Raw genomic sequence first — 25,337 nt, 5'->3', positions numbered from 1 at the left:
TAAATATGATTCTGGATTCGGAAAAGAGGAGGTGCGGTCTGAGAAGGAGGGTGGCCGAGCCTTTGTGTTACTATTGCTGTGTAGACAGACCACACTTCTGAAGCCTAAGAAAAACTGGCGGCCTCTGCTTCCCTAAGGTAAGCATCTGACATCAGGACCTGCTGGCCTGGCAGTCCGACCCGGGGTATGTTTCCTGGTGGAGCTCCCCTCAGGTGTGCCTGGAGATGGTTAAATGGATAATCTAACATGCTGGTGTCCTAATAGCAAACACCAGCACCACCCATGAAGAGGGGTTACGCCTGCTGCCATCTCCTACTACAACAGGACTATTATTCAGCTAAGAAATGAACGGCCCATAGCTACACCCATTAACCTAGAGAGACTGCAGAACCACAGTGCTGAAAGCTAAAAGCATGTCATGGAAAAACAGATACTGTTTGACTCTGCTTCTATAAAGGGCACATGCAGGCAAGGCTTAAAAACATATCATTTAGGGGGACATGAATATGCGATAAAACTAAAAAGAAAAGTGAGGGAAAGAATCCCCAATCCATGTAGAGACAACATCACAGAAGAGGAAGAGGTGCACAGCTGAGGCGGGAGCTCCTCAGGACTGGAGCAGGAAGCAGTACAGAGGCCCATTTTATGATTTCTCACCTCTGCATATGTATTTTTTCTCTTACATGAATGATGTTTTGATTTAAAAATGAAAAAAAAAAGGAATGAAATGTTGCTGATGAACATGACTGATCAGTTGGAAGAAGGCAGAAGCTTCTGCTGGGGAAGCTCACAGTCCCATGTGCACTACGAGCCAAAGCAGCATCACTTCCCAAAGTGTGTTCCCTGGGATGCTGGCCACGGCAGCCTGACAAAAACAAATAAGTAAGTAAGGAGCCCCTGGGTAAGGAAAACACCGTAATGCTGAGGTCTAATCCCTCTTTTACAAATTCTTGGTGTACATTAACGTATTCATGTTTCTGAAAGCACTGCTACAGGGAAACATTTTTCATTCTGTTCATCTTGGTGTTATTACCCAACCTCACGTGATCAATCTCTTTAAGGAGAGCTTACCACTACTCCAAGAAAACATCTGAAAAACACCCCCCAAAATGATTCCAAATCGTATAAATTCTACCCTGCTCGGAAGGACACAAAAGTACTTTATGAAAAATAAATCAGATATTTCTTGGGAACATTCTAGGCATAGAACCTTTCCAAAGCAGTAGAACATGTCATGGATTGCTTTGAATAAAAACTACTCATCTTGTTCTTCCTGTTTCCTACTTGTTACTTACACTGATGTCCAAAACACTTAACTTCCAAGTGGTATCTTAAAAATCAAAGAAAACACCTCTTTCTTTCTCTTCCCCTCCCATCAATATTCTGAGCTTCTTGAAATGCATGTAAAAGAAATATCTATGCATATAAAAGCTTGCATGGGTACACACAAACAAGAAGAAAGGCGTGTAAAGACATACAGCACGCTGTCAATATTGCCGAGTAATCTAAAGGGAATAGATAGGGGGTGGGGGAGAGGATTGATTAGCTTTGACTTTATATAACCTTATTGTATTATTTTCACTCATTACAAATAGCACGTATTACTGTTAATTTTTTTTTAAATAGGGAGGTTTTTTTAAAAAAATGAAACCATTTTTCCAAATGTGAATTTAAGAAGCAAGAAATCATCACAGAAGTGAGATACAGGTTAAGCAACGCGGAAGCAAAAATGAAATTCTCCATCCTTTTTTTTTTTGGCAAGGGGTAGAAAGAGTGGGAATGAAAAAATGTTGGCAAAATAAGTCAAATAATTAGCAAGGTACTTCCCAAGCCCTTAACAGAGAAGCTGCCATCATGGGCAGGTGTAATTATAGATTTAGAAAATTCATCCTTCATTGAGGAAAAAAAAAAACACTACTAAAAGAAATGAGAGCTTCTTTTGCTGGGCATCGCAAAATCACTGCAGGGAGCAGCTTAACTCTCGTAGCTCCCCTGAAAGCACAGAAGCAGCTGAAGAAAAAGGAATCGAGGTGCCTGCAGGGAAGAAGCGTGGTCCTCCACCATTCGCACCTGCCCACTAAATCAAAGGCTTCAGATATTAGAGGCTCTTTACCTTCTAATGGAAACACTTTCTCAACTTGTGTATGGATTAGATCTCACAACTGCATATCCCTTCAAGCATACATGCGTATAAAATAATGTGTAAAAATAAAGTCTCACTTCTCGTGACAAGCCGCCGATGTTGTCACATGGTGGGCTGGTAGAAGTTTGCTTCTAAAAACACTTTTACATGACAGCAAAGACCACAGTGATTCTTGAAATAATTTAATACCTTACTCAGGCAAACACATCACCGAAGGCCACCTTGTAAACAAATCCGAGAAATCAGTGAACTGGGGTTAAGCGATGCTACTTCCGTGAGGATATCATCCTCAGGCGTCATTGAAAGAACTCACATAACCACAATGACACAACCATTTGTGATGGGTGATGAATATGCTTATTCTCCAAAGCATGGAGTCCTTCAAGGAGGAAAACACACTGTATTCTCAAATGCAAATTTAATTTTACTTGCAGGTTTCAATCTTTTCAAAGGGCACTACTTTGAAACTCTGGAATATTGGCACTCCGTGCAGAGCTTTGAGAACATGCAGCAGGCTGGCTGACGCTGACAGGAAACGATTTGCAAGAGTCCAAAGATGGGGAAAGGCAGGTGTGTGCAGGGACCACCTTGTATCTCAGCACACATCCGTTCTGGATTCAGAGCTCCCATCCCAGGGGTGGCCTACACAGCAGGGACCCTCTGCCATGACGTCGTCCCTTTTCACCAGGTATATGCATTCCTTCCAGTATGTTTAGAAAAACAATGGTGTCTGAATTTTTCTTATTTGGCCAATTATCTGATCTATAATTTTTGCTATGAAGAAAAAAAAATCGATTCAAAATTCAATAAATAAAATAAAAGCTGTGAAATGTCAGTGGCAAATATGGCAACGATAAAAGGCACACAGACAGCTACATTTCCTCTATGAAACAGCAGGCCCTCATCAGATCACATCTCAAGACCCCAAATTCACCAACAGGGGCTGGCAATGTCTACAAAGACAGCAAATCGGAGACACACATGGCAGCTTGGCAAAAGCCAGCAGATGAACTAGGAGCATGCTTACTAGGGGTATCAGGAGCATGGCTAAGGTGCAGGGGGTCTCTCCTTTTACGACGTCTGACAGCATCAGCCCAGAACCCGAGTCTAGGATTCTGCTGAATACACTGAGACAATGTCCTGCCTGATAGATGAGACATGAAAATCCTGTCTGTCAGGCAAGCTGCCCTTGGCTTTCCTTAGCTGCCCTTCCTACAGTTAGAGTGAGGGACTCAGCAGCCCAGCTGAGGCTTTAAAAAGGATCCTAGACACGGCTGCAGAGTTTTACTTCTGCAAGATGAGTAAGTTCCAGACATCTGCCGCACAACGTCATGCCCACAGTCAACAGTACCGTCATGTACACATAAAACTCTGCGAAAGGGGTACACGTAAAGGGTTCTAATAAAACAAAGACAATAAAACAATACAGTAAAACAAAATACTAAACAAAACACAATAAAATATCATGTATCCTATACCACGAGCTGCTGGCTGTAATACATTTAAGTCATTAAGCCACTTGTCACATTCAGAAATCAGCCACAAGAATATTCTGAGTTTTTTTCTCTTTGAAGAAATTCAGTAACACCTAGAACAATGCTGCGGAGGGAGAGGAGTTGCATTAGGCTTTAGACTTCATGAGGCTGAGGAATCCTCAAAGAAGGAAAACAGAAAGAGGAGGGGCAGGGGGAGGGGGGAGCAGAGGCCATCCTGCACCTGCCTCCACCTGCCAGAGAGGCAGAGCCAAGAGCTCTGTGCCCAGCACCCATGTAGTCCATGGCTGGATCCACCCAGGGAAGAGGCAGGGGCTCAAGGCAGGACTCAGGGACAGAGTGAAGAACTAAGCTTCAACAAGACAGAGCAAGAAGGAAAAAGAAACAGCTCTGCCATGGGTCCTGGGAGATGTGCATTTCCTGGTTTCCCGGGCTCAGCCTGAGAGTTATCCCACGGTAATCACAGAAAGCCCTCCTCTGACTGCATTATCGCCCAAATGCACAGGGTCCTACATTCTTCAGAAGAAATTCTCAGGCATCGGTCCCTTTACAGCCCCTCTAATGCTGCCTGTCACCTCCTTGGCTCTCCATAGCGTCCATGGGAGTACTTTGCCGAGACAAGCAGGAGCCATTCTTCCCAGGATGAGCACTGGGGTCACCTGATGTGGCTCTGTGGAAGCCCACAGCTCCTGTTGACGGCAGCACAGTGGGTCTTTACAGCGGTTTCCATAGGTAATGGGCCAATAACCACCAAATGTAAGACTTCATAAAAAATCCCATTCTCACTGTAAGGGAACCAAGAAACGGAGAGAAATCTTTTCTTATTTCTTGATTGGGGCTGGGGGGAAGTCTGGCATTGCATTGTAATGTATCTGAGTGGTGATAAAGAGAGAGAAAGATGATTTGTCCCAGCAGCATGGCAGTCAAGCTTGGAATTTCCTCAACCCAGGTTTCCATGTCCTTGGAAAACTGGACATACAGGCCTTACCAAACCCTGCAGACTTACTAAGTTGGATCAAATTAAACTGAGATTTATTACGTAGGCTCTTGATGGAATTTCCCTGCTGAGAGATTCTGTGTATTTAGGTGTGTGTGCTAACAGGAAGAGGTGAGCACGTACATTTATAACCACCTTTGCAATCCCTGGGACACTCTGAAATTCTTTCCATAGATTCTACGGGTCATATTTAATTGCCCCAGTTGTGGGACGTGTTTCCTTTGACGCCGCATCTGATGGAGCACCTACTGATGTGAATCATTTTCTTGCACTTTCACCACCTGTCCATTTTTCAAATCCATCATTTCAAAATGAAAGGTGGTTCCATTCAAGGAAAGAAAAATGGGTTTCATGATGTCCTTTAAGCACCCAGCTCTAGTGGTATAATGAGAAATACACCCCAGGTCTGTACTGTTACCTCCGACAGTGAGGATGAGATGGGCCCTCACTCCCGCGTCTATGATGTCCTGGAAGTCACCAGGTTCCCAAAGGACACACAGGCACCACCCAATCCTTAGCTCTGCTCTTCTGGCGGCTGCTTCTGGCCCTTGCTCCTATTTCCAATCTCCAAGTTGAACGAGGTTTTCCCACACAGGATGACCTCAGATTTTGCTTTAGTTTATGAAAATCCAACTCAGGCCCTAAAACATGCACACACACTTGCATTTTCATTCTTAAACCCCAAAAAGCAAGCTCAATTTTCTCCTAACTTCTGGGATTTAAACAGTCAGATTCATCCAGTGGAATCTCAGTGTAAAGAACATTACTATTCCCAGTTGTTTGAATTGTTTCTTACTCAAATACTAACAGATGAATGGCCCCTTCACCATATCTCTTGTCAGAAGTAACCTTTGATAGGACAGACTTCTCAAAACTGCCACTTGCTGTAGGTGGAAATAAAGTTAAAAAGCAAGGAACTGATTCTGGATCACCAGAGAAGTTTCAGTGTTTCTATTTATGCAGTGAGAGGATAAATTTGAAGACGTTTCCTTTGGTTAAAGACACATTAAAAAAAATGCAATGTAGGTTAAGCTTCTCATTGCTAGGTAAACTAGAGAGACTGTATTGGTAGCATTATATACAGTGAACTAAATTTAATTAATAAAGAAGCTTCACAGTCTTAACCGACAACACAAAAATACTGCAATAGGAAATTAAATTAGAAGTTTACCCTATGTCTTTAGAGACTATTTCAAAGTACTAATAGAGGATATCGTGCTGACAAATTTGAAAGTGGGGTACTAATCCACAATGAAGCTCGGTGATCTCAATGTTCACTATGTCACATTCTGTCATGGTTTTAAAAAAATGAAACGCGGTCATGAAATCTCGGCTTCCTGATAAATATTCAAATCTGAGGCATTAAATATAATATTCAAAAGGATAACTGACTGATTACTGATTCTTATTTTAGTGAAACAACTCATGTTAAGCTAATACATAATCATTTTTCATATGGTTACAGAGAATAATTATGGAAACTATTTCAATATAGAAACCATCAATATAGAAACCATCAATATAGAAAACTAAATTACATCAGTCATCATAATAGCTGCAGTATTAAAAGCGTACAGCAAAGATACTCCATTGGGTTGTATGAAGTACTTAAATAAATCAGCTGGAGATGAAAATCCAATACTGACTGTCCAGGATTGTCTCATCAAATCTTTTCTCAGGGGAACGTGGGAGGACAAGGGTGCCAAACATATATGACTGTCCATTTAATGCAATTACTACATTTTGGTACCCGTAACTGGAGTATTCCCATAACTAAGAAATCAAAATTCTTCCACTTCACAATGACAAAGATGTTACTATTCCCAGTTGTGTGTATGGAATTGTTTCTTACTCAGCATGTACAAGAATGAATACTCCCCTATTTTCCTGGGAAAACAGGAACAGGACGTCCCAGTCTTCCAAAAGTGTTATTGGTGCATTCAGGTACAAGTTAAACAAGGCCAGAATAGGCCTATCTTTTGCTTCACTGAAAGTTCAACTGTTCATCTGGCATTTCTGGAGACAATTCCTAATCACCCTCAACTTCCTGGTAAAGAATCTTTCTACCTTAGATTCCTGACTTCCTCACATTTAGGGACTGCCCTGTGCTTGTAGCCTTATCTCACAATGATGCCGCTAACAGTGCTCAGTTTCACAGAGATTTTAGGGGGACTAAGGCGAGATCAGGATTTAATTCTCATAAAGCTCTAGAACTATGACCAGCAAGAACTGGTTGGCATAAATTGAGTTAGCTCAATTAAGACTAGAGAATGAGGGAAAGCTGGTCCTAGTCTCGGTGAAGTGAAGGCAGGTTTTGGGAGAGATTTCACCCAAAACCTGCCTTCACTTCACAGGGACCTCCACTGCCAAGAAGAAACCGAAAGGCAATAGAAGTAAAATACTTAGTAGGCCACCAAGTGTGTTTATATTAGGGGGAGCGGGGTGTTAGAGATGGTAAAAACAGAAATAAAAAGATTCAAATTGGAAAAGACCTGCAGATGTACTGAACGGCAACACACTGTTAAGTTCCAACACAGCGAAACTTTGAAAACTGGGGCAGGGAAGGACTGTCGCACTATTCTGTATGACCAGCTCTTGAGTTTTCATATCCTATCAACATTTCATAGCTCATAATGTGGTCAAAAATGAAAATAAGAGAGGCATGCATAAAGCAGCGAACATAGTGTCTGGCTCTTTGGGAAGTACATGAGGTTCTTTATTTATTGAGCTCTGGATTCCACTAAATAAATGCCATCCAGGAGGTGGAGGGGGACTTGAGAGAATTTAGAGCGCTGATGTTCTGCTCTCCTAGCGCTAATCACATCAAGACTATCTTATCCAAAGAACATAGGTAAGAAATCCACAACAAACAATTTGGTACATTGACAGCATATAAGTAAATAGCATATTCTTATCTACATGTATGTATAACAATATATGGTAGGCCGGGCATGGAGGCTCACACCTATAATCCCAGCACTTTGGGAGGCTGAGGTGGGCAGATTACTCGAGGTCAGGAGTCGGAGACCAGCCTAGCCAACACGGCGAAACCCCATCTCTACTAAAAATACAAAAATTAGCTGGGCATGGCGGCAGGCGCCTATAATCCCAGCTACTCGGAAGGCTGAGGCATGAGAATTGCTTGAACTTGGGAGGCGGAGGTTGCAGTGAGCTGAGATTGCACCACTGCACTCAAGCCTGGGCAACAGGGTGAGACTCTAACTCAAAAAAAAAAAAAAAAAAAAAAAAAAAAAGGCTATACAGTAGATGACAATGTAATAGAGTGTTCTAGAAAGTCACATTTTAAATTATTCTGGCAAACTGAATCCCTCTAAGTGCATGATAAACAGAGGATATTGGAAGGCAGCCTTAATCAAAATGAGCATTTATTCGGTCAGGTTTACTTGCAGGTAAGTCATAGCTGCAATGTAAAGAATTTGCTTAAAGTGCATTATACCCATAGACGATAACTCCCTTAAAATAAGTGATTCTATTCTGCATTCAAACAGAGAGATCATACATGCTTGTCAAGAAATAAAGAATAGGGAAAGTCTATGGGAGACCGCTGCATTTTACATGGTATATAGACATTTCTGCTTTAATGGAGCTTATTTAAATTTCATGGCAAACATCACCCTATTTCAACACTTGTCATAGGAATCGCAATTTAAGCTGATTTCACTTCAGCAATGTTTAAAAATGTCCTTGAAGTACTAACAAAATATGTATTGCCATCGAAGAAGCAAAAGTCCAATGAGGAACTTTACACATGTCTAATGTATGAAAGGGAAACATTTCTTCAGAAAGCCACATCCTGTTTGCTGTGGGGACCTGCCTCCATCCATTTACGCCACCAGGAGTGGGTAGTTGCCAAACATGTGTCTTAGTTCAGCTTTAATCCGCTTACCCTATTTTCTCAGTAGAGGTTCTGTCAAATATCAAATCGAATGCATCACGCAACTCGCCCACCACAACAGAGATGGAACGTGGAAATCCCAGGGCTGAGAGACCCAGAGGATGAACTAGGTAGCCAGAAGCTACACTCCTTCATCCACGCCGGAGTCGGAAGCAGAGAAAGCTCCGGAAGTGAAAATGTTCATTAGCACCCAGGGACCAAAAAGGAAAGAACCAGTAACATATGAATCTGAAGGTGAAGATGCTGGTTCTCTAACATTTTCATGGTGTGAATGAATCACAAGTCTTATTTTAAGGGACTCAGAAGTATCATCAGCAATTCCATGTGACAATATTTACTCTGCTGGGAAGGAAAAAATCAGTACCATAAAATGAATTTCCTCAATGTCATATTTGGGTTCAGATAAGAAAAAAAAAATCAATAAACGTTACCTTCTATTAGAACCTAGGAGCATCCAGTTCAGATACACCAAGGCCTGGTGGTGAAAGGGTAACCTTAGGTTTGCTCATGGTCGTCAAACAGAGCCAGGCCACCCACAGTCAAATGGGGAGGGGGACTGATCTGGGGGCAGAATGGCTTGTCCAGCTGGCCAGGAGTTGCTATTGAGGGTATTGGCTATCACGGCCTCTCAAACCTGCATTTACTTCTTACCTACTCAACCCTAGGTGGTCTCTTTCAATATTTAACAAATTCTGAAACAGATGTTTGGGATGAACACTGAAAACACATATAAAATGAATTTAGGCTTCCTTTCAACTTAATACTGAGTAACAGATCTCTTGACAAAGCTACTTCATCTTTCGGGTGACTCAATTTCCAAACACCCATCTCAATTTATTTTTTTACAAAGATGGCCAGGCACAGTGGCTCATGCCTATGATCTCAGCACTTCGGTTGGCTAAGGCGGGTGGGTTGCTTGATGTCAGGAGTTCAAGACCAGCCTGGCTAACACGGTGAACTCCTGTCTCCACTAAAACTACAAAGATTAGCCGGGCATGGTGGCACGTGCCTATAATCCCGGCTATTCAGGAGGCTGAGGCAGGAGAATTGCTTAAACCTAGGAGGCGGAGGTTGCGGTGAGCTGAGATCACATCACTGCACTCCAGTCTGGGCGACAGAGTGAGACTCCATCTCAAAACAAAACAAAACAAAACAAAACAAAACAAATTTTCAAGTTTTTTTCTTGAATTCATGGGAGCAGTCAATAAATGAACACAAATGGGAAAAAGTTCTGTAGGATTTCCTCCCTTGCTTAAATGAAAAGAATGTTCTGGAATCTTAAGACCCTCCCTTTCCCCTGTCAACCTAGGAAGGCCTAGGAGATCACTAAGAGGCCTCTGTCCAGGCAAGAAGGAGAACGTGCCAGGGAGCAGTGATTGCTAAGATACAGGTATTTCGATGAAGCCATGAGTGTTTGTATAACATTCTAGCCATACTGACTTTAAACTACGGACACTGGATTTTCTAAAAAAAGAAAAAACAAGCAACATTTACAAACGAAATGCCCTGCCTTTCTTTGAATCTAAAAAAAAAAAAAAAAAAAAAATCAAAATTGTATTAAAAATGTATTAAAGTAAGTTTTTGACTTTGACTTTGGATAATGGACTAACACATAGGAACCCAGAAGTGAGAGTTGCACAGAGCACAGCACAGCTACAGAATGTGCCAAAACACGAATCAGGTGAACTGGACACAGGGTGAGCTGCAGCGGCACGGCCCATTGCGATTAACGTGAGGACTGTTGAATTCTCCAAAGACTCAACAATACGAAAAAGAAACTGTTTATGGAAAACATGGAACTGACGGTCTGTGTGCTCTCAGAGGTCATTAAACATAACTAGAGATTTTTTAAAAAATTCTATACTTTTCTCATTTTGAACTTGGTGTTTAAAAGCAAAATGCTTGCTTTCCAACGTTCAGTAGCTTGCTATCACATCACCCATGAGCCACGCTACGAAGTAAATACATCTGAAGTCAGGTCGCCAATTCTTAGACCAAATTAGCAAAAATAATTTATTGCGTGGAGAGCAGAAAATGTCAAGGGTAGGTGATTAGAATTACACACACAGGGTGTTCGTCATGTTAAAAAAAAATCAAAGTGCATATCCTGTCCAGTATGACTGAATCTCAGCAAATGACTGTGTCAAAGGAGTGTTCAGGATAATTAAAAGGCCTTGGCAATACGATGCCATTAGAGCTGGAACCAGAAGGGTGTGAAGTGGCCTTTTGTGGTATAGATGGGATACGTACTGTGTGATGAATCATTTTAATAGCTGTTATCCAAAGAAGAAAACATGTGATAATATCACTGAAATTATATTGGAGAAACTTATAGTGCTATCTAAATGCAAAATGATTTGGGTACATTGCTGTTCCAGTGCCTGTTTTTATTTCAAAGTGTAACTAATACAGTGAGATGATGAGGTGCAGCTAATGGTAACAAAAGAAAGCCCAGTCAAAGCCACTCTCTAGCCTGGCTGGACGCATCATCTACTTCCTGGGAGCCTGGCATGAGCAGTTAACATTGTTGGTCAGAATCTGTCCTCTGGTTGCATCAAACAGGAGTGGATTTGAATCCAGGCTCCAGCCCTTCCCAGCTGTGTGACCTTGGAGAGATCACTTACATTCTCTGATCCACATCTGTGAAGAGAGTTTATCAGTAATGGGCTCACAGTTACACGGTAAGAACCAAAGTACATAACCCACAATGGACCGAGGACCTGGCACTCCGGAGGCACACAACCCAAGTGGAGCATCATTCTCATCAAAATCTCATATTCAGTCAGGGGCTGGGAAAAGAAAAAGGTGGAACAAGGAGGCTTCCATTTTCCTCACCTTCCCCTTTACCCCATCCCTCTTCCATGCCTGCGGAACCTAAGGTGGGGATGGAGGCCAAACACGGAAGTTCCTACACCGCCCAGCTGCGAGAAGACTCCGGGCCTCCCTGCAGCAGCCGCTTAAAGTCTTCTGTGGGCTGGATGCGGTGCCTCATGCCTGTAATCCTAGTACTTTGCGAGGCCTAGGTGGGTGGATCATTTGAGGTCAAGAGTTCAAGACCAGCCTGACCAACATGGTGAAACCCCGTCTCTACTACAAATACAAAAAATAGCTGGCATAGTGGTACACACCTGTAATTCCAGCTACTCGGGAGATTAAGGCAGGAGAATTGCTTGAACCCGGGAGGCGGAGGTTGCAGTGAGCCGAGGTTGCACCACTGCATTCCAGCCTGGGTGACAGAGCGAGAGTCCATCTCTACAAAAAAAAGAAAGAAAAGAAAAGAAGAAAGAAAGAAGGAAGGAAGGAAAGAAAGAAAAAGAAAGAAAGAAAGGAAAAGAAAGAAAGAAAGGTAAAGAAGAAAAGGAAAGAAAAAAGAAGAAAAGAAAAGGAAGGTAAAGAAAAGAAATGGCAAAAATAATCCTTGTGCACCAGGGCAGAAGGCCTGGGAAGGGCAGCCAGCAGTGCCAGTACCAGCACAGAGTGCTGACAGGCAGGAAGCTCAATTGTGAAATCCCTTTTCTGTCCTAGTCCTGTTTTTTTTTTTTTTTTTTTTTTGAGTTGGAGTCTCACTGTGTCGCCCCGCCTGGAGTGCAGTGGTGTGATCTTGGTTCACTGCAACCTTCACCTCCCTGGTTCAAGTGATTCTCCTGCCTCAGCCTCCTGAGTAGCTAGGATTACAGGCATGCACCACCATGCCTGGCTAATTTTTATAATTTTAGCAGAGATGAGGTTTCACCATGTTGGCCAGGCTGGTGTCGAACTCCTGGCCAACATGAGCTGAGGTCAAGTAATCTACCTGCCTTGGCTTCCCAGAGTGCTGGGATTACAAGCATAAGCCACCACCCCCAGCCACCTCCTGACCTAGTTCTGATCAGAAGTGCTACTCTCTGCCCTAGGCATGTTAAGACACTATGAGAAGCTAGCTTCAGCAGGCTCAATGAGACTGGTGGCCTCACCAGCAAGGATTAAGATAAGCCCATGAGCCATCTACCTGTGCTGAAGAGGTTGGCTCCCCAGTGATGAGAACAGGATAGTAAGAAACCCTACAGAAACTAGCACCCAACACTGACCAAATAAAGGGTTTCTGTTTAATTCCTCAGGAGTCCAACTAAAGGAAAGGAGAGGCTGCAGTTGGGAGGAGAAAGCCTTGGGGTTTCCTGAGAGCCCTGAAAATGAGATTGTGAAAGGAGAGTCAGAGTGCACAACCGTTCCTCCGCATTCCCGGACGTCTCTGCCTCCATTGTAGGAAGCATTAAAAAATAAAACCTAGAGCCACTTCATTCTCTTTCAAAGGGAAAACTTTCCATTCCTGTGGATAAATTAGATTCACAATGATGCATCACAGAAAGCCAGGGATCTCAACTAGTCCTCATGACGCTCAGGTTCTCCAAAACTAATTTGTATTTCAGAACAATAAACCATCTCTAGTTTCTTATCATGAAAGGAAAAGAAGGCCAGAGGCGTGGTGTGTCCCTGGAGCATGGACCAGCATCTCAGAAACAGCTCTGGTTCCCACCAGAAGGAAACACGGCTCAGCTGCCAGGAAAGTGGAAGAGCCACGGGCAACGGGCTTTACACAAGGCTTAGCCAGAAATAAGCCCAGAAAGAGGAGAGTAAAGGCTCGAGCGGAATATAACAACGGGAATGATGCAGAAAGCCTTCCTGCAGGGCTTCTCGGCAGAAAAAGAGGCCCCACTGGGGCAACCTTGAGCACTGTGTCAGTCTTGTTCTTGAAAGACAGGGCTAAAGTGTCCCCAAATGACTGATCTCAACCCTACGGGCCTAAGGCAATGTGAGGTACTTTTCCCTCGAAGGCATTGAGCACTGGCTGATCTGCTACTACAGTTTCTGAACTGTCGGGTGCAACCTGCCCATCACAGACTTAGGCTTGGCTCATCTAAGAGTCCCTTTGGAATTTGAAGATGCCAAAGACCTTAGGACCACAGCAACTCCATTTTGAGTGAGGGCTTGGAAAATGAGGCTGGGATTTGCTGGGGAGAAAGTTAGGCATTCCTCAACTCTACATGTTTAAGGTTAAGGGAACAAATTGATGACGTTTACTAAACAGACCCAGGCTTGGGAGTGTCCTAATATCCCAATGTCTGGAGAACAAAGGCATTTCTAATTTTGCCTTAAAGACAGTAATATTGGACCAGTCACAGTGGCTCACATCTATAATCCTAGCACTTTGGGAGGCCGAGATGGGTAGACTGCCTGAGCTCAGGAGTTCAAGACCAACCTGGGCAACATGGTGAAACCCCATATCTACTAAAATACAAAAAATCAGCCGAGCGTGGTTGAGGGCACCTGTAATCCCAGCTACTCAGGAAGCTGAGGCACGAGAATTGCTTGCATGCAAGAGGCGGCGGTTGCAGTGAGCTGACATGGCAGTCCAGCCTGGGCAAAAAAGTGAAACTCTATGTCTCCAAAAATAAATAAATAAATAAATAATATCGATTCTTGCAAAATATAATAATGAAGAAAATTAATCCTTTATCACAAACCCCTGTAGCAGAGCTCCCCATACACATGAGTATTGTACCTTGGGAGGATGGGTTCCTCCTCTTACTTTTGGATATGTCCCACTCTGTCTATGGAGTCACTGTTCTTTCACTACTTGACTCTCTTTATAAACTTGCTTTTACTTTGTACTATGGATTTGCCCTGAATTCTTTCTTGCGTGAGATCCAAGAACACTCTCTTGGGATCTGGATCAGGACCCCTTTCCTGTAACAAAGATATGGGACGGGAAAAATCATTCCTGTGAGAACTCCGTCATAGCTGCATCGGAGAGTTGGAAGGGGAGGTGTTTCATCAGCAGCCTCCCAAAGGAAGTTCTGCTGTGCAGCTAACCTGGAAGGCTCCTCTTCAGCAGTTGCAAGTTTGGAGACACTTCTCTGTTCTCCTACCTTGCATATTGGATAGGATAGGATACAGGTTAATCACACTGACAGATATATGCTGGTTCATGGAGGGATGAGGATTATTGGGAAGCATACATCTGGACACTGCAATGACACAGTGATGACACACAGACAAATGGGGTCACACTGAGATAGAAAATCTCTCCATGAATTTCTATATATGTAGAAAACTGCATAAGCAACTAGTGCAAGAGACAGAACAATCCAGCACCAATGAAGGTGCTGCGGGTCTGGGCAATGAGGGCCTCAGAGGTAACCCCCATTCTGATATTTTCCACCATTGATAACTTTGTCGAATTCTTGGACTTCATCTAAATGGAATCATGTGATAAATATAGTGCCTGGCTTTCTTTGTTCTGCACCTTTGTATACGTCCTCCATGCTAATGGATGTATCAGCAGTAGTGCTTTTTCATTGCTGTCTAGTATTCTGCTATATGAAGAACCAAGAAATCCTTATCTACTGTTGAATGGTATTTGGATTATTTCTCCTTTGGAACAAATATAGATAAACCTGTCATGAACATTCTTGAACATCTATGACTTGTATATTCTTGGCTTTTTAATGTGGAAATTGGGACCTCAAACTTGCTATACCATAGGGTTGGAATTCCAGCAATTCTTTGTATAACTCCTGCACAATTCCAAGAAGCAGGCAATAGAAGAGAGAGTTGGATGTTTTGCTTAGTTAGCTGTCCTGAACTTTCCCTTATTTTCATTCTTCTGCTTTTAGGAAATCCCACTTGAAAAGTAGCTATTTTCTCCTTTTGCAAGTCTATCTTTTTCAGTGCAAATCTTAAGCAAAATATAAAAAGCCAATACCAATTGATTCCTAAAATGAATCTATCGTTTCACTTTTTTTTTCCCTGAGGAAGCTGAGCATATTGACTCATTTTAGACCCTAAAAATACGTATCCATTCCACCTATTAAAAAAACAATGCAACAGGGATCCGTGGGCAGGAAGATGTCTGGAATTCCCTTCCCCCAGCCAGCCCCAGCATGGCGCTTGCTTTAAAGACTGGAGCATGATGACACACACCTCACCCATGTGGAAGATCTCTCCAGAGCCAAAGGTATGGTGAGGCAAGCTTCATCAATATTTTGATTTGTAATACTGAAGACATAGACTTATAATAATACATAAATAGTTTCTTAAAAAAAAAAACAGGATGCCAATGATTTTAACAGACTCAGTAAAACAACTTAAGTCTACTAGACAATTGAACAACTCTAAGCAGTCTTGATGATGCTACAAAGTTCCGTTAAACTCTACTCTTCACATAAGTGGATTTTCTAACCTGCCAATTACGGCTTTCCATTTTCTTCCTGGAGTTACACATCATGCGAATCTCAGATAGCACTGTCCTTGGAGCGGTTTTCTTGCCAGCTCACAGTGCCACCTGTGGCTGAGCTCTGCCTTGCTGTGATGCATTTATGTTGACCTGTTTTCACTCTTGGCCCCGGAAAACTTCAGCCTTCTGATACTACCAGCCCAATGTCCATGTTTCCTGTTTCCTGGCAGCTTTATTTACAGTCACATATTTAAAAGACAGAAGGCAGATTTCAATTTTATGAGTTGCTAATAAAGTAAGATTTACAGAAGTTGCTCAGACCACTGGGAAAATTACTAGAGCTCACAGTTGCAATAGTACATCCCCAAGTGAGCACGCTGAAGGGTGGCACCCTCTCCTAGCTAGTTCTAAACGTTTCCAACTCTTATTCCCTTCCCAGGCCCCTTCCAGGCAGAAGAGACTGCAGTTTCCAGGCTGCTCACACATAACTGAAGCATCTCTTTCCAGCCAGCTTCCAACAGCCTCCTTGGTCAGCTAGAAAATCAGGCTTGGGGGATCTGAGTTAAGAAGGACAACAACAAGAGTGAAGCGGGCAAAGTTTGGATCCACGGACTCAGGACTCCAGTTCTGGGAACATCTGGATCCCCAAGGCTGGCAAAATTGTATCCCAAAGGATGCTACGGGGTTCGAGGGAATCAGATGACATTTTAGATTTTTTTCTTCTGGAGCCCAAAGCATCCACACACAAATAAAGTGTTTCGTATAAAGCCATTTACCAAACAACAACAACAACAACAAAACAACAAAACAACAACAAAAGCCAGACACTCTGTCAGGCAGTGCTAGGCTCACTTCAACTCAGTGAACAAGCAATGGCTTAGCCACGGCACAGGGCTGGTGCTGGGTGCAGGGACTCAGGGATGTACAGCAAGAGAGGTCTCGCTGCCCACTGATGTGTCTGGAGAGGTGGGTGGGTGAAAGGGCTTTCCATTTGTCTTCCCAGTGCACTCTCCAAAGCCTGTCTCTTCCCTGGGATCCACCACGTCTCTGTCCTTTCCTGAGAAACAGACTAATAAATGTGCCTACTCACATTTTATATTAAGTTCTAGGAGCAAATCCAGGGTGCCAAGAGCCCTGCACTCGGCTGGCTACTTAGTCCCTGGCTCAGGCCCCAGGGCCTGCCAGGCACCAGAGGAGACCCTGGTTCTGCAGCTCAGAGCTCAGAACAGCCAATACTCTTTGCTGGGTGGGAAGTTAAGGACGGGGATAGTTCCTTGTGCAACCTAGGTCTTTTCCTCCCGAAGAGAATTCTACTCTGCCCTAAATGAACTCAGCTGTGCGCCCTGTGGCTTCTGCCGGTGGGTGGTGTGTGCTCTGGAGGAGGGTAGGGATCCTGGCTAGGAGTGGCAGTGGCACCGGCTCTGGAGTGGCCCTAAATGTCAACATGCAACATTACTAGGCAGGCCCTCCCACTTCAGTCCTCAGGCCACTCACAGGACTTCCTGTCTCCATGTAGAGGGGCTGACACCAGGTTGGAGCCGGCACTGAAAGGATCCCCGAACCCCGGCTTCTACAAGGCAGCATCCGCAGGTGAGGGGCCAGGCGCCTGGGCGACCCTCACCCGTCGCTCCTGGCTTCCCAAAGCCCCGCCAGAGCAGGCAACCATGCAGCAGGGTCCCCAGCGACCCCCCATCCCTAAGAGAAGACACGGAGTCCCCCCGCCCGCCAGCTGCTCCGGAGGCGGCTCCAGGGCAGACTCAACAAGTTCCCGGGGCCGCGCAGCGCCGCCTGCAGCCCAGAAACCCGGAGGACGCGCCGCGGTGAAGCCCCGCGCGCAGGCAGCAGCCGGCGGCAGCTCTTTCCTCCACCACCACCACCACCACCTCCTCCTCCTCCTCCTCCTCTTCCTCCTCCTCCTCCCTCTCCGGCAGCGGCGGGAGGGGGCTCCTCCACTCGGTTCGGATCACCCACCCCACGCACGCGGCCCGGCCCCGCGCCGCCCCCGCCCCACCCCCGCCCCGCGGGGCCCGGGGCTCCGCCCGCCTCGGTGCCAGCCGGGCGCACAGGCGGCAGGCACGCGGCTCGGGGCGCCCTCGCCTCTGGCCGCCGGGCTCCGCGGAGTAGCTGGGACCTGGAGCGGCGGCAAGGACTTCCCTCCTGCCCCCTCCGCCGCTCCGCCCCCGCCTCCTGGCCCTGGCTCTGAGATCTCGCCGAAGACAATTGCAGTAAATGAGGACATCGGAGGAGCGCGAAGCCGGGTGGCTGTGGCTGGCTCCGCCGCGCCGCGAGCGCCGCGAGCGAGCGAGCGCGCGGGCGTCCCCGGAGCCGGCCGAACCGCTACCTCCCCGCGCGAGTCGCTGAGCCGGGCCGGAGGGACGCGAGCTGCGGCGCGGGGGGCGGCCGGGCCAGAAGGGCCGGGCCGGCGGCGGTGGAGGGGGCGGGCAGCGGGCGCGCAGCCGGCCAAGTCCCCGGAGCCGAGGCTTCCTCCGCGCGAGCCCGGCGAGTCCGGCCGCGGATGCCCTGCCCGGAGTGCTCCGTGCCGCGCCAGGCTTGCCAGGGTCCGCGGCGAGACATGCCCGAGCCAGGCGCTGCCCCGACCTCGACTTATCTGTAAGCAGCGGAAGGTAAGAGAAGCCCCGCGCGCCCTCCTCCCGCGCCCCGGCGCCCGCCGCACTTGGCCGCGGGCGGAGCACAGCTCGGACGGGCGCCGACCCCGGCTCAGGCGCACGCACTCGCCCCCAAACCCGCTTGGCGGGGAGACTTGGCGGCTCCCGGGGCCAGGACGCCCCGGTGCAGCTGGGAGCGGACACGGCGCGGGCGCGGGCGTGGGCGGGGGGCGAGGTTACGCAACTGCATCTGGCGCGGCCGGGTCGCCGAGGGGCGTCTGGCAACTTTGGCGACGTCAGGGAGGAGCGGGGCTGCGCTTCTGTGATGTCGGATCCAGACAAACGCCACAGCTTCGTGAGCGCCCAACAGCCCTAGTCAGGCAGAACTGGGGGATCCGGGGGCGGCTGTCTCCCCGGAACATTTCGAGGCTTTAAGTATTTTCCAAACTAAAGCGCCCTGAAAAGTATGGCTGATTAACTTCGGGGAGTGGGGGGTGAGTTGGAGCAGAGGGGCCCTGAAGCCGGCCGCTGAGGAGAGGCGTGAGCAGCAGCGAAGGCAGATGCCCACGTGAAAATCCAGCCTCCTCCACTCACTGGGGTTGGCACCTTCCCGGGGCTGCGGGCTGGGGTCGGCGCCCGCGGGACTTCCAGGTGCCTGGCATCCCGAGTCAGGCCGGGACAGGCGTGGGAAACCAACCAACGCTGCAGATCTAAGGAGAGGGCGAGCTGGCGGGCGAGGGCAGGAGGGAGGAGGGAGCCCGCGGGCAGCCCGGGGCTGGGGCAGAGCCTGGAGCCCAAAGTCAAGAGCGAGAGCCTGCCTCTTGCTGGTTCACGCTCTGGGCTCCAGACTGAGGTCCCCATTGCTTGGATAAAGAGCCGCTCCCGGTGACCTCAGCATTCTACTACCCAAAAATAAGCCACAGGGAGAGGGAGCCAGTGATAAGCAGATGCCAGGAGTGGGGGAGGAGAGGTGCTTGTAGAGTAAATAGGAGAGAAAATGGGTGCGTTTTGCTTATCTACAACCCAGGGGTCCCGTCGGGACCCCTCTCCTGCTGTTGGTCTGTGCTTGAGGGGCTGGACGCCCTCTGGGCCCCTGCGCCAGAAGCAGCAGTGAAGCGGTTTACTTTGACCTTGTCTGCTTAGGCGCTGAAATTCTGCGGAAGCATCCCGAGGTGAAACTGCAAGAGTGGGAAGGAACTTTAGGGGAGCCCTGCCTTGGCTGGGAAGCCAAGCGATCATTTCAGAAGACTACGGCTCAGGCTAGCACAGGGTAGGGGTCTGTGCACTTGAAGGCTTTTCCGTGAACGAGGACTTGCTAGAGGGTTACCTTTACATACCCAAGCGCCGGGACTGTCAGGGTGACTGCGCTGGCTGTAGACTTGATTAAAAAATACCACCCGCAAGACCCAGGCCATTTCCCAGAGTAGTACATACATGAAAATGATACAGCCCTTATTAAGGTTACCTACAGCAAGTTACCGTCATTTCACTACGCAGAGGCTGAAAGTGCTGGTTTTTACTATTCACATTGTGCTATTTCATACACTCATATCCTGTTGAATGTTACTTTCGAAAGTTCATATTTATCTCTGCAATTTTTTTTTTTTGCTAGAATGATTAGCAAACATGCACAAGGACCTCAAAGGAAAAATGGAAGTCCTGCCATCTGCATGCCTCACCAGATATTAATAATTTACTATCCATGTTTACTACTTACATTAGATGGCACTGCTCCTCACGATGGTTTTATTAGAGGCGCATTTGGTGAAGAAAAAAAAAGTCTAGCAGTTATCACTAATTGCATGATTTTGCATAAATTACGTTAGCCATGGAGAGTTTTGTTTTCACTAAATTCATTTTGTTTAAAAGATTGAAGAATTCCGTTTAATTTCTTTAGCTAAATGAAAGACTTTTTCTTAAAGACAAAATGCCCTTGAAAAGCTCAATATGCCTTTAAACTTATTGCAGTTGCCACGACTTTCTATTTTATCATTGTGATGAAGACTTTGAGCATTTACGTAAATCAGGCCCTTTATCCGATTAAGAAACAGAACTACTGGTTAAGAAATAGGCTAAGAAGGCAAAAGCTGGGAAGCTCCAGGCTGCACAAGGAGCTTTCTGCAAGCTCTCTGGGAAGCTGGGTGCTCGATTACTCGGTTGATTTTGGGGGCTTCTCTGTTTTGCCAAGGTGGTTTTCCCCTGTGGCAGGAAAGGGAATTTTTGTCCTTTGTTTCTCCCTCTGTAGAGACTAATTTTAAAATAAATCAATAAATAAGAGAAAGACTTGTACGTGAAAGGCATTCATCTACAAGGAAGACTCCTACACGTTGAAATAAGCAGTCTAAAAATCAAAATGATTTTTAGAAATAACAGTGGATCACAGCTGAGCAGCAGGACAGACCTGCGCATGTAGATGTTTGTATTCTCTTGTTCCCACGCACCTACAGCTATCTCATTTAGAGACACAACTACTGAGCTGTGGAATAGGAGAAGCAGGTAACTCACGCTTCTCAGAGGCTCATGATAGAGAAATGATCACAGCTACATCCCAAAACAGCAGCTCTGTGGTCATTCACATAGGAAGGCAGTGACAGATTCACCAGGGATTTTTATGCACGTCAAGGATGCTGTTTAACCTCTTCATAACACCCAAGAAGCTCAGTCAGGAAGGCAGGCAAATTCTACATACTTGAGGCAAACCCCCATCATTCTGGGAATGTGAGGTCATAAAAACTCCCCAGAGAAAACCAGTGCCACTGTTATTTTAAATATTCCTTCGTAAATGTGAAGAACCACCTCCCCTCCCCACCATAATTCCACTGAGAGCTACATTCCCCAACAGAAATTAGCTGCCATGATTTATGAAGCAGATCCTTTTCTGTCTCCTCAGATATTTGATTTTAATATTTCATAACATTATGGAGTGACTTCAATATTTTAAAGCAAAATTTAATATGATAGATATTACATGACGACATTTTCATTACCATGAAATTCTCATACAAACATTTAGAGAAGTCTTCATCCAATATTGGAGCTAACGTATGATGCGTATGTAATGAAACTTCGTAACTTTTCATCAGTTTATTTAAAATATACATTGTTCTTATACATGAAGGACAGAATACAGACTTGCAGGAAGTAAACTTCAGGGCCCCTGACGGGACTGCTGGAAACAGTTGTTTGGTCAATGTCTTATGTTAACACTAAGACATAAAGGTATAGGTTTGAACCTTTGGACCATGTGTGATAATTTGTCTGTTTCAGATCCTGAAGGTGCTAACTAAAGTATCTCCAGGCAACCAAGGATCTGGCCTCTCACACTGAGAAAAACCGTAACTTCAGAGACATTTCCTGGTTCCAAATTCAAGTCCTTTCAGACACCCCTCTACTGTAAGTCACAGGATTTTCAGGGTGCATTTGAGTCATATGTACTTTAGATGTTATTCGAACCATAATGAATGAGCTGAGGGACTTTGAGGTGTACACAGATGTTATCAGATAACAAACCACTATCTGAACAAAAACAAAACATTCTAACCTGATAACTGCCTGTCTTTCTGCTTGAGCATATATTCCCAGCTCTAACTGGGACTGAAAGAAAATTAGCTTGAATGTAGAATAGCAGTTATTAGGGACGAGCAGGAATTACATTTCTAAATTACTCTATAAACCTTTTGGCTAACAACGTATTTCAAAGGGATTTGGAAATAACTCTATCCAAAGTCACTATTTGTGAATATTGATTTTATAGAGCATGGAATGTTTGTTGAAAGTATTGCACATCCATAGACATGTTCTCTTTACTAAACCATCCTGCTGTTAGAAGTTTGAACAAGAAAAGAAAGAGATGCTTGCATCTCTGCACAGCATATATTCATATGAACTATGCTATTCTAACCAATAGAATGGTGAAGAAACAAAAAAATCATAACATATCAAAATGCTTATTGAAGTTTATATTCCACTTCATATGGAAAATTACAATTCATTCCATAATAATCTAGCCTTGGGCATTAAATGAAATGCAGTAAACCACAACATACGAGAGACACGGGAAGGAGGCTACAGAATGCTGAACATATTACAGGCAGCCTTGCAAATAAAAGTTGCTCTCACTCCATCTCAGTAGAGATGATCACAGCTATCTCCCAAAGCAGCAGTTCTATGGACAGGCACATCCCAGACAGAAAGAGGAAAAAGGGCAGGCTGATGATATGAGGGCCTTTATACAGCTGTTCAGTTGAGGAAGCAACATGGGGGGTATAGCATACTCACTGCCAACCTTCATGAAATGGAGCCATCTTTGTGTTTCTAGGTCATTCCACTGGTCATATGGGTTCTCCTACCCTTGTTCTTCTCTAGGAAGGAAACTGTATTTCTCAATTGCCCTTCTTCATGTTTTTAAAAAATCTTTTAAAAGATTTTATGTGTATTTAGTTAGATTCTAGATACCTCTTATTACCTGTATTTTGTGCAATGAAATCTGCTTATTTTTGTAGTAAGTGATTTTAGCATCCTTAAAAACATAGCAAAGATAGGAAGCCTGGGATTTTTAAATAAAGCAAGCATCAAGAAGGTAGATGGCTTTGTTCAGAAAGGACTTCTGATCTGTGGATACGTACTGAGCTGTTGCAGCAGTGGCCAAGGCAATGTGTAAGGTATTACAAGACCAAGTGAGACGTCTCCAAGAAGGTCAAGTCTAGGAGGAAAGGAGGAAGTGGCCAGGAAGTAGCAGGAGCCTAAAGACTCCCCCAGGAAGAATCAGGATAGGAGGTTATGCGGAGAGAGGGATGCCCTGGGTGACTTGATGGGTGATGCTTGAAGTTGGACTCCTGAGCCCAGCAGACAGAAGTCCTAGAGCTTAAGCCAAGTGGTAGGGTGCTCAGGGCTACGGACTGGTATAGGAAGAGTGAGAAGTGACATTTGGCAAAGGTTGAGGTGCTGGGATCAGGCAGTGGAGGCACAGTGTGAAGTCAGTCTGAGGTCCTCTGTTGATGTTTTAAACAAGAACATATATGGAGTTTAAGGCGGTATAACTAGAGGCGAACCAGAGGAGTTGGAAACCAGCTGAGAAGGTGTCACGGGTGAGAATGAGCTGGTCCCAGTGGCACTGGGATGTAAATTAGGGGGCAGCTATGAGAAGAACCTTCTGGCAGGCAAGTCTTTGTCATGTGGCACAATAGAAAGAAGGGCCAGCAAGGCGGTGGGGGGTTTTAATGGAAACGGGTCTGGGGGCCAGCAGGCACGGGGGAAAGATAGGATTCCTATTAAATATTTGAGTGTGAATTTTCAACTGGAAATAATATTTTAAAAAACAAGTTTGTCCTTATTTCCTACCTCCTAGAATGTCTATGAGAAATACATTCAAATAGGAGAAAAATGGATGTAGGGATTCACAAATCAAATCCTTACATGACTAAGCACAGTACTGTCTATAAGGGGTGCTTAATGTGTATCTAATGAGGCTACTAATGCAAACCTAGTCAGCGATTGTGCTGCAGACTCGGGGAATCCTGAGTGAGAAACAACTGTTTTCTTCCATTTCCTGTTGTACTTTTTCGTGTAGTGGGAATTAAAGGAAACACCGTGAGAAGGCAGTAAAGAGGCAGACAGCTTCCAGGGATGAAGAGTCCTCATCAGGACTCGAGCCGTGCCATGTTTAGAAAAGAAAAAAGCACGAAAGGGTTGGGTTCTTTCCCACCCAATAGCTGCAGCAATTCCTTTGGTAAAAATTCAATTGGGTAGAAGTTGAATTTTTAGAGAATGTCTTTGAAATTAGTGACCTAGTATTAGGGTAAAAGACACAAACGAGGAGAATTGAGAAAATATATCTCACTGCCGTCAGGTAGATTAACATTCTTAGAACCTAAATGCTGACAGTTTGGGTTAAAAGGAGTTTCCACTAGATCTTTACCCCCCACCAAAAAAAACCCCACGAAAAACCTGGAGAGTTCACTGGGAAAGCATGAGAGAAATGGGCATCTGTCTCTTAGCCTTAACCTCACATCTCAATTTGACATTGTGACATCAACTTCATTGATCTCTGTGCCAGACCCATCAATTTATCATTTTAAAAATCAATGACAGAACTGCATAAGGATTTTTTTTCTTTTTTCCTTGCATAAATCACATTGCACAAATAGTGTCCACTTAACCGTGCACTTGAGACTCCCATAGCTTAATATGTCATGTGCAAATGTGGTGTGTGAAATTAAAACGCTGAAAATATGTTTTTCCCTTTCAAACCATATTTTTCATTTGACTTCTTGCCCAGTGATAACCACATATCTCAATTATTTATTCTTTTTGCTTTAATGGTAGTTGTTAGTTCAGTGGCTTCACTGAAGTCATTCACATCCTCATTTAATTCGTTTTACGCTTGCTATTTATATTTGTCTTGCTATATAATGTTTATTCTGAGTATTCCTCTACTTTATTTATTGTGTCCATCAGATTTGCCCATGTGGCAAAGACACCCAGGGCAAGGCTGAATGACAGAAGTTAGCAGGTGGCTGGACACTGGACCCGTGGACAGAGAGCCCAGTCTCATTGGCAGGGTTGGCCCCACACTGCATGGGGCAGGATCCACTACTGAGTGAGTGGCAGAGACCGGACCCCAGCTCATTCCTAGTAATCATGTAGATTCCACATGCAAGCATCAGTTCTAACTCTGTATCTGAAGAGTCAGTGACAGTGACCACTGGCAAATTGTAGCTTTAAAGTCTAAGTCTAAGACAACCGCACAGTTTTTAATCAGCCATTCACGGTTGGAACATTTTGGCTGTGATTCTCAAGCTTGCGTCTCTTAGGTTGTGCATCTATCCAGTGTCGTCCACATGAACGACACATCCCTAAGCGTGTCATCCTTGTCCACATCCACGTCATCACCAGGGCCATGTACTGAGAGTCTCCCAGGAGCTGACCTCCTGAGCCCTAACCCAGCTCTCAGGAGTGCAGCCTAGTGGT

The 25,337-nt window shown here is 45.2% G+C and overlaps 2 protein-coding genes across 4 annotated transcripts in view; one reads left to right on the top strand and one right to left on the bottom strand.

Moving 5' to 3' along the window:
* Positions 1–25,337, bottom strand: part of DOCK1 (dedicator of cytokinesis 1) — a 535,347-nt gene that overhangs the window by 237,778 nt on the left and 272,232 nt on the right. The gene's annotated exons all lie outside the window — the stretch shown is intronic.
* INSYN2A (inhibitory synaptic factor 2A) overlaps positions 17,843–25,337 on the top strand; it is a 59,854-nt gene continuing 52,359 nt past the window's right edge. The window contains exon 1 of the mRNA XM_039465111.2: positions 17,843–18,386. The gene's annotated coding sequence lies outside the window, so the exon portion shown is untranslated. The remainder of the gene's footprint in view (positions 18,387–25,337) is intronic.

The sequence above is a fragment of the Saimiri boliviensis genome, chromosome 12 (assembly GCF_048565385.1).
Source record: "Saimiri boliviensis isolate mSaiBol1 chromosome 12, mSaiBol1.pri, whole genome shotgun sequence".
Taxonomy (NCBI): domain Eukaryota; kingdom Metazoa; phylum Chordata; class Mammalia; order Primates; family Cebidae; genus Saimiri; species Saimiri boliviensis.
The sequence above is the reverse complement of the archived record's forward strand: the minus strand, read 5'-3'. Positions and strand labels throughout refer to the sequence as shown.